This window comes from Ostrea edulis, chromosome 7 (genome assembly GCF_947568905.1).
Source record: "Ostrea edulis chromosome 7, xbOstEdul1.1, whole genome shotgun sequence".
NCBI classification, from domain to species: Eukaryota; Metazoa; Mollusca; class Bivalvia; order Ostreida; family Ostreidae; genus Ostrea; species Ostrea edulis.
The window spans coordinates 5,047,781-5,058,606 of NC_079170.1; the positions used below are offsets into that span (position 1 = coordinate 5,047,781).

Genomic DNA, 10,826 nt, shown 5'->3' on the forward strand with positions numbered 1-10,826 from the left:
GATTAAAATCCGATGTCATCGATACACAATATACAAAGTCAACTTATTTCGTATCACTTAGAAGTAGGAAAGTTCATGTATCTGTGTAAGACATAGGATATAAGATCCTGACTTATTTTACATCACTCAGAGGTAGGTTTTAAAAGTTCGACTTATTTCACATCACTCAGAGGTAGGTTTTAAAAATTTGATTTATTTTACATCTCTCATAAGTAGGCAAGTTCATGTACAGTGTCTGACACATAGATTATAAAATTCTGATTTATTTCATATCACTCGGAGGTAGGTAGGTTCATGTACGATGTTTAAAATATCGGAGATAAAAATTTCACATCACTCAGAGGTAAGTAGATAAAAGTCCGATGTCTAAGACACAATATAGAAATTCGACTTATTTCACATCACTCAGAAGTAGGTAGTTTCATATACGATGTCTCAGACATAGGATGTATAAATTTGACTTATTTCACATCACTCTGATGTAGGTTCGAAATATTTCACTTATTTCACATCACTCAGAGGTAGGTAGATTACAGTTCGATGTCAACGATACACAATATAGAAATTCGACTTATTTCGTATCACTCAGAAGTATGAAAGTTCATGTATTTGTCCAAGGCATAGGATATAAAAATCTGACTTATTTCACTTCACTCAGAGGTAAGTTTTAAATATTTGACTTATTTCACATCACTCAGAAGGAGGTTTTAAATATACTTATTTCACATCACTCAGAGGTAGGTAAGTTCATGTACGGTGTTTACAATATAGGAGATTAAAAATTTGACTTATTTCACATCACCTAGAGGTAGGTTTTAAATATTTGATTTATTTCACATCACTCAGAAGTAGATAGGTAGGTTCATGTACAGTGTCTAAAATATAGGATATACATGTAGAAATTTGACTTGTTTCACATCACTATATATACAGTGTATATCAGTTATCATTCACAGTAGAAGTTTTCACACATCAGGCTCTTTTTTGAAATATCAGACTCTCTTTCGGCACATCAGTTCTTTTCACCACATTATTTATCTTGCACACCAGGCAGAAGGAGTGGGAATAGTTGTGACTTATATTTCAAGGAACATTAATTCTGCAACAACTATAACACAACAATTCGCATATTTTCCCCCATTACCTGTGCTACAAAATAAACAAGAGGCCCATGGGCCATATCGCTCACCTGAGTCACCTTGACCCATATCTGAAGACTTTCCATATATATTTGCATGTAAAACCTTAGTCCCTATTATGGCCAAAACAAACTTTTGCAAACTTGATCTACACTATGTCAGAAAGCTTTCATGTAAATGTCAACCTCTTTGGCCCAATGGTTCTTGAGAAGAAGATTTTTAAAGCTTTTTCCTATATTTGTATGTAAAACTTTGACCACCCACCCCTCCACTTGTGGCCCCATCCTACCCCCGGGGGCCATGATTTGAACAAACTTGAATCTGCATTATGTCAGAAAGTTTTCTTGTAAATATCAGCTTTTCTGACTCAGTGGTTATTGAGAAAAAAATATTTCCTATATATTTGTATGTAAATCTTTGATCCCCTATTGTGACCCCATCCTACCCCCGGGGGCCATGATTTGAACAAACTTGAATCTGCACTATGTTAGAAAGTTTTCATGTAAAAATCAGCTTTTCTGGCTCAGTGGTTCTTGAGAAGAAGATTTTTCCTATATATTTGTATGTAAAACTTTGATCCCCTATTGTGGCCCCTTCCAACCCCCCGGAGCCCATGATTTGAACAAACTTGAATCTGCATTATGTCAGGAAGCTTTCATGTAAATCTCAGCTTTTTGGGCTTAGTGGTTCTTGAGAAGAAGATTTTTAAAGTTTTTCCTTAGATATTTGTATGTAAATCTTTGATCCCCTATTGTGTCCCCATTCTACCCCCGGGGGCCATGATTTGAACAACTTGAATCTGCACTATGTCAGAAAGTTTTCATGTAAAAATCAGCTTTTCTGGCTCAGTGGTTCTTGAGAAGAAGATTTTTCCTATATATTTGTATGTAAAACTTTGATCCCCTATTGTGGCCCCTTCCAACCCCCCGGAGCCCATGATTTGAACAAACTTGAATCTGCATTATGTCAGGAAGCTTTCATGTAAATCTCAGCTTTTTGGGCTTACTGGTTCTTGAGAAGAAGATTTTTAAAGTTTTTCCCTATATATTTGTATGTAAATCTTTGATCCCCTATTGTGGCCCCATTCTACCCCCGGGGGCCATGATTTGAACAACTTGAATCTGCACTATGTTAGAAAGTTTTCATGTAAAAGCAGCTTTTCTGGCTCAGTGGTTCTTGAGAAGAAGATTTTTCCTAGATATTTGTATGTAAAACTTTGATCCCCTATTGTGGCCCCATCCAACCCCCCGGGCCCATGATTTGAACAAACTTGAATCTGCATTATGTCAGGAAGCTTTCATGTAAATCTCAGCTTTTCTGGCTTAGTGATTCTTGAGAAGATTTATAAAGTTTTCCCCTATATTTGTATGTAAAACTTTGACCCTCACCCCACTTGTGGCCCCATCCTACCCCCGGGGGCCATGATTTGAACAAACTTGAATCTGCACTGTATCAGAAAGTTTTCATATAAAAATCAGCTTTTCTGACTCAGTGGTTCTTGAGAAGAAGATTTCTAAAGATTTTTCCTATATATTTGTATGTAAAACTTTGATCCCCTATTGTGGCCCCTTCCAACCCCCGGAGCCCATGATTTGAACAAACGTGAATCTGTATTATGTCAGGAAGCTTTCATGTAAATCTCAGCTTTTTTGGCTTAGTGGTTCTTGAGAAGATTTTTAAAGTTTTTCTCTATATATTTGTATGTAAAACTTTGATCCCCCTTGTGGCCCCATCCTACCCCCGGGGGCCATGATTTGTACAAATTTGAATCTGCAATATGTCAGGAAGCTTTCAGGTAAATTTCAGCTCTTCTGGCCCAGTGGTTCTTGAGAAGAAGATTTTTAAATGACCCCACTCTATTTTTGCATTTTTGTGATTATCTCCCCTTTGAAAGGAACATGACCCTTCATTTGAACAAACTTGAAAGCCCTTTACCCAAGGATGCATTTGGCCAAGTTTGGTTGAAATTGGCCTAGTAGTTCTGAAGAAGAAGATAAAATTGTGAAAAGTTTACAACAACGACGACAGACAACGGACAAATTTTGATCAGAAAAGCTCACTTGAACCTTCGGTTCAGGTGAGCTAATTACATGTAGTAACTCATGTTACAGTGAGTAGGTTCTTTGCATTTTTTCATTCAAGAAATAAAAGTCATTTTAAGAATATAAATCTGATCAGTAAAAACATATGATAAGGAATCTACAATACATAGTAAAAGATACCGTGTCTGTTCCTTGAAAGAATTCATTAGATTTCTAATATCTTTATCCAATGGAAAGAAGCGTCGATTTTCTTCATCAGTCATTCTAAGTTCCTTCCTGCTAAATGACTTGATGTGACGTCTCATTTCTGAAACTTTAGACACTCCTTCATCCATCAGATGTGATTTTTTTTCCTTGATGGTATTGTCGATTGGTAGACAAATACCTGCAAGCTATCAAAAGTAAACAACCCTGTAATTTACAAATGATCCCAGGCTGGTTGATTGCACAATAATTTTTTCCCTACAATAATAATAATCTTAATTTTTATAAAGTCAGACATACAAACATATGGAGCACCAAATTAACATAAACTCAAATAATTGAAGATACATGTATATCTTCAATTATTTGAAGATATCATCAATTCAATTATTGCTCTCTTTCATTGCATTGAGTGCATTAAATCAATTATTGCTCTCATCAAATGAATTAATGTGCACTTCAATTCAATTATTGCTCTCATCAATTTAATTAATGCGCACATCAATTGAATTGAAGATAGCAATAATTGATTTAATGTGTGCATTAATTCAATTATTGCTCTCTTCAATGCAATTGATGAGAGCATCAATTTAGTAGAAATATTGCTCGCAATAATTAACTTAGAGCTCGGTATAAGTAATTTGATGATCTCTTTAATTCAATTGAAGATATATTACTTATTTACAATGCTTTTGTATAAGGAATTAATGCACGCATCAATTCCTTTGAAGAGAGCAACAATTCAATTAAAGAGATCATTAATTCAATTGTGGATATGTTGAATTGAAGATATCTTTAATCATATAGTTGCTTTCTCTAAAAGAATTATTGCTCTCTTCAAATGAATTACTAGTAAAGATATCATTAATTCAATTGAAGAGAGCAATGATTGAATTAATGCATCAATTCAATTATTGCTCTCATCAATTGATTTAATGTGCTCATTATATCAATTATTGCTCTCTTCAACTGAATTGTAGCACGCATCAATTCAATTGTTGATATCATTAATTCATTCGAAGAGATCATTAATTCTATTAAAGTGCACATCAATTCAGCTGAATAATTAATGCTATCATCAATTCAATTAATCCAGGAAATAATTCAGAATTGAAGATATCATTAATTATTTGAAGAGAACTTTAATATATTGTTGTGCGCATCAAATGAATTGATGATATCTTCAAATAATTGAAGATATCTTCAATTATTTGAGTTTATGTTAATTTGGCGTTCCATACAAACAACAATGGTATTTGCTAGCTATTTAAAGACTTGCACAGACGGGCACTAGGGGATCATTTTTTGGGAGGGAACCAGAGTACCCAGTAGAAACCCATGTGTTCGAGTGGACAACCACCATACCCTCTCACATACAGCCATTGTCAATTATGGGGTTTGAACTTAGGTCGCAGCGGTGAGAAACAGTTGCATTAACCACTACACTACCTGGAAACCCCATGTTTCTATTACTCTTACTTAATAAGAAAAGGAGGTGATTAAGGCACATCAGGCTTCTTGGCATTCAATTTGTCAAGTAAAACTAAATTTAACAATCAAATGGTTTTAAAAGTATAATTTACATGTAGGTATGCACCTTTCATATAGCTTTCCTATTCTTCAGAATTTATGTTAAGATTGTGTTAAATATTGATCAACCTGTCCTGTCAAATGATTTTTGTGGCTCTCAATTCCTGGGGAAAAAATGTGAATATCCTCTTCCCTGTGTACATCTTCATTTGTGGAAAGAGCCTTCTTCAACTTCTGCGCTTGGTGTTTTCTCTTCCAGATAGAATCATGACCAAGGATCTGTTCAAGTGATTGAAAAATATCCACAATTTTATATTTAAGATGCACGATAGTCACTTTGCCTACATTAGCCAAAAGTTGAACCCAGAGCATTCATGAAGGACAAAAAGAAACTATGATTTAAATAAACTTTAATCCATATTTAATCTGGTCAGTTTAATAAATTAATCGAAATTTTTACCAGTACATGTCTTATGATTACTGCTTTACTTTATAATCAGGAAATTTGCATATCTTTTTCATATAAATTCTGGCAGGGCAATCAATTTTTTTTTGTATTTTGTACCAAAGTCCTGCTCTTTTGTGTATAAGAATGATCTTGGTCTGCTTCTATGGTCTGCAAATTTAATTATATACACTTGTACATAAATTGCAAAATGTTTTACTGATGCTTAAATATTGGTATGAGATTAAAGTTAAAACATATTCAAAGTTGGAAATGCATTTTAAAATAATTCAATAACACAATCCTGAAGAAAATGACATGTAGCATATAAACTCTGTGCTAGCTAGTACCTTCTCCATTTGGTACTTCTTCTTTTTCATTGTATTTCTGTCTGGCCCAAAGTGACATTCTCTGACATCAAAACCAAGAATAATGAATGGTGTGCCATTACAGGGTACTTTAACACCCTCCTTTTGTCCCTTCTCCTCCCAAAGCACTCAGATGACCTTGAAGGCCTATATCGTATAAAAGTATACATTTTTTAAAATGTGTAATAGAACTTGTGTCTGCTATGGTGCAGTTCAGATGTAAAATCATTGCATACACTTACTTTCTTAGTTGGTATTTTCATTTAATTAATTCAACCAATTAGAAACAAGAGGAATTACTTAATTATGTCAGAGAATGGCTGAATATTAGGAATTTATACATAATTGCACGGCATCCAGTACTTACAATCCAGATCATGACTAAATCCTTTATTTCGCCTAAATATTGTAAATTTAGTGACTGTGTCTATTTCAAACTTAGTCACTAGCTTTTCGGCTTCTTCCACCGTGTTGACAACAACATATTTCGGCTCATACTCAGACATTCTTCTACATGCAGGGACAACACGAACGTAAATATTTAAATATTACTACTACTATTATTATGTCTAATAAAAATACTAAAAGACACCTAGCTTCGTGAAATATCGGAAGGAAATAATAACTGTTTACACAAAATTGCTGATTACTCAATTAACTGCGATGAGTGACATGATTTCGGGAAAACCGAGGTGGAATAATTCGATTATCGAACTCGATGTTACAAAAAATAGAGGCATTCCGAACGACAACCTACTTCTAAGTGATCTGAACTAGCACGCACCCTGAAAGTGTGCACGGGGAACACACGTGTTTCCGTTTCAACGAAAACAACACAGCTTCACTGTCACAGCGAAGGCTTGTTTTATACATCTTTAAAACGACCTGATGTCAGAAGAAGATGCCCTGGAATTCCTGTTGCAGGATGACCCAAACGATCATGCATTCAGTATAAACATGTACATGTAAGTTGATGGAGCCACATAGGCCGACTAGAAAAAAAATTGCAGTTTTGTTATGTTATGAAAAATTCACGATTAATCAACGCGATTTGATGCCATAATTTGTCGTTTCATGAAAGAAAATATTTATATTTTATTATATCTAAACCAAGTGGATAACACCCAATTGTTTATTAAGAGGTGACATCATTTAATCTGTCCTGGTCCGGCATTAATCCGTCTGATTAACACCCCCCCCCCTTTTTCCAGAATTCTCTTCTTACCTGACGCGCGAGTGTAAGAAGTGGGTGGATTTAGTGTACAATGAGAAGGGGGATGGTGTGGATTTAATCAGACTGGGCATTCATGGCCGCTGGTGAGAGGGCTATTTTCCAGGATTTTCCCATGTTTATCAAAAATTATCTTTCTATAAAAAGAAAACACAATCTGCTAGGAAAACACATATTACGTCATTGTAATGATAGAATAGGCCGTGTAAGTCAATCTCGCGTGACTCGAGATTTCGCCTAAACGGGTACTTCCGGGAACAAGTATACATGGCGATCTCCTTGCGATATTGGGCTTCATATACTGAGGGTCGTGCAAAGCTACAACGGCGGTCAGAGAACTCTGTGAATAGTAACCATGTTCTCAGATTTTTCTATGATGAGGAAAATCGGGTGATTACGGGAACAGTTCAGGCCAGCATGAGGAACTTAGCATACAAAGTAATGGTAAGTAAACAGGAAAACACAGTACGATGTTCTAGCTGTACATGTTTTTTTTTTCATGCGTGCATCATGCATCAACTCTGACAACTGGTGACTAAGGATAATGCCGAAATTTATTAAATACGTTGTATGACGATGTATGTTTGATATTACATTTATTAAGATCAAATATTTGCAATCTAAGTAAAATAAGATCTTCTCCAACCGTTAGTGGGAGATCTACTTTTAATTATATTGGGGGTGGGGAACTCGCCGAAATCCGAAGGGTTAGTAAAAATATCCGACCTCAACTACTGTCTTTGAGATTAGAAAGTAGGGGGGGATGTTTATAAAGCACAATAGATAGGCTAATTCCTAAATCTTACAACTTTAACATTTCCTTCTTTTTATATATTACGTTAGATTGAATTGGATGATGATATCGTTAAATCTTCTTCCTGTGAATGCGTCTTGAGGGATTACTCATCATGTTGCTGCAGTTCTTCTCTTTGGGTAAGATGAAGGACACTTCCTAATCAAACTTTGTTTTCTCTGAATGATTTTGAATGCATTAAATTGTGTCCATTTGTGTATTTACAGATACAAGAATGTTAGTAAGACTGATGTGAGATGTAGTTGGTTGAAACGCCCAAAGTCTCAACCTAAGAATATTGAGACAATTGAGGAAATGTATCCACCTTCTGATCCAACTTATAGGTAATTAGTAATGTACTGGGATGTTACAGTTTAAAATGACACATCTGATTAGTTGTCTTACTATGGTATTGTATAATATTTACTGCAAAATGAATATAGGCATTTTACTTGCTCTGCTGAACTGACACCCCAACCCTCAATTATTTCTATCTTTCAAATTGAGGGGGGGGGGGACTCTTTTGACTTTAAATCTGTACAATACATCAAGTTCACTTTTACTTTTATATGTTGTGATGGCAAATGTTTGATGCTTGACAGTGCTCTTTCACGACCATTTGATGATAGTGATCATGAGGTGTTGTATCAAATGCTTGGGAATCTTGGGCGGTTTACTGGTATATAATTTCTTGAGGAAAAGAGGAATTGAGAGATTTAAGTAGAATAAAAGTATTTGAACTGAACAGGAATTAAACCCAATCACTCTTTCCTCTCTGCAGTTAATGAATTAGTTTCCTGTTGAAAATGTTCTGGAATTATTCTAAGTATTTATTATATTTTTTTTTTCAGTTTTAAAACTTGTTTTTTTTTTAACATGTTTGTTTGTTGGTTTTCTATTTTATGAAGGACATTAAACAATACACATACAACTAAGCATTAAAAATCATGTCTCAATACAAGAATCTTATTACTAAGTTAACCTATTAAACCTAAAATACACATGATTAAATTAATATAATTATTATTCATATAATTATTAAGTGCCTACATGAAATTGTAAACTTTGTGTTTACTTGATAATGGTGACTTTTAATTTTCCTTGTTTTCACATTTTTATAAAATTGTTTTGAAGCACTCCACTGGATTCTTTCTCCTGAGGCTCCCATACAGCAACCACCTGTCCCACTGTTGGAAGACCTCTTATTGTCAGAAGACTTTCTTCATGTTAATGATCAGGATACCTGGCTCCGTCAGCAACTTAAGGTCACTAGCCACATCATTGAAACCACAGTTGAGAAAACTAAGGGGCAGAGGACTAATGCATTGTGGGCAGCAGTTAGGAAGTTGAGAATTACAGCTTCTAATTTTGGACAAGTTTTAAGAGCTGTTAGACTGAAAAGGTATTAGTATCACATTGTTGTCATGAATGTATTAGATGTGTTTTACATCCACAATATTCAATTAAATCAACTATTTGTTTTTAACATCTCGGTGTAAAAGCAGTAATATTGATGCTTTTTCTTAGGATTAGTAAGTCTTTGATGAAAAGATTGCTGTCTGCCTACAACTTGGAGAAGTGTGCTGCAATAGCATGGGGGATAACCAACGAAAAGATGGCCATTGAAAAATACACTGTCTTAGGGGCATCTGTACATGAAACAGGTATATTTAAACCCCAGGATATTTAATATTACAGCTTTCCTAAAGTATTCATGTTTTATATCAGTTTCATTTGTTTTTGTTCAGGATTGTGGCTACATGAATCTGGAGTTATAGGGGCTTCTCCAGATGGCATTGTCAATCATCAGCCATGTTGCCCACCAGATATTCTGCATTTCCAGTCAGAGGCAGCTAAGTACTTGAAACCTGACCTGATTGAAGTTAAGTGCCCATACTCAGCTAGAGATATGAAGATAGCAGATGCAGTTGAAGTTGTCAAAGAATTTTTCCTTGGTATGATTAACTGTTGCACTAAAGATAAGAAATGAAAGAGCTAAAAATTACCAAGTATAAAAAATATGATTTTTCTTTTCTTTACCATCAGCATGCAAATAATTAAAATGTTCTAACTTTACCTTTTCTAATTTCAGAAAAAGTAGCTGATCAATTGCATTTAAAAGAAAACACTGATTATTATCACCAAGTCCAAGGACAACTTCATATTGCAAACAAAATGTGCTGTGATTTGGTAGTATGGACACAGGGAGATCTCGCAATTATCCGTATTGCAAGGGATGATAACTGGGCGATAAATATTGAAAAAATCATCAATTTTTATTTTCATAAGTTTATGCCAGAAGTGAACAAGACATAGCAATTATTTTGTTTCTGTACAGTGCAATTGAAATTGTTTAATGCTGTGCCTTCTGTCGTTGATCTTAGAAAATTTATTTTATCCCAGTTCTTGCAATGTAAAAATGTTTAACTTTTCTATAATGAGATCCTCATATATGTTTCATATCCATTCAAATTTTTTTCATTTGAAAGCAAGATTAAAGTCATTACTTCATCACCACTCATTATTTTCAGAAAGGAAATTTCGATCCAGCAATATAGTTTCTTTAAAAAAAAAAACATTTTGAAGTTTCAATTGCATACCATACAGCTTAGACTACATTCATATGAATAAATGTATTGTCAGTAGTTTTCATACGATTGTACAGTTTTCTATCAAGCATTAACAAACACAAAAGGCCCATGGGCCACATTCTCACAACTACATTTGTACTGTGAATATAAAAGATTTTTTACAATCTTTATTCCCATGAAAACATAGGAATCTGTATCATCTGAAAGCCCCACCTTAAACAGTTTGTGAAACAATGTTTAGGTTAGATTTTCTCCAAAGAAGGTCAAAGGTCACTAGGTCCCCTTCACTTGGAAAATGATTGTGTCAAGTTTGTTTGAAATTGGTGCAGTGGTTCTTGAGAAGATCTTTATAAGATTTTTTACTAATTATGAACTATATACACTTAATTTGCACAAACTTGAAACCTCTATACCCTAGACATGTAAAAAGTTAACAGAGAGATGCTAGACTAAACGTGATCAGAATAGTGCTTGTGAACTGAA

At 34.5% G+C, this 10,826-nt stretch overlaps 2 pseudogenes; one reads left to right on the forward strand and one right to left on the reverse strand.

The window, feature by feature from the left end:
• Window positions 1–818: 818 nt before the first annotated feature.
• On the reverse strand, window positions 819–6,695 carry LOC125656786 (calcium-responsive transcription factor-like; annotated as a pseudogene).
• A 465-nt stretch (window positions 6,696–7,160) lies between these two features.
• LOC125656785 (uncharacterized) lies at window positions 7,161–10,404 on the forward strand (annotated as a pseudogene).
• Window positions 10,405–10,826: the final 422 nt, after the last annotated feature.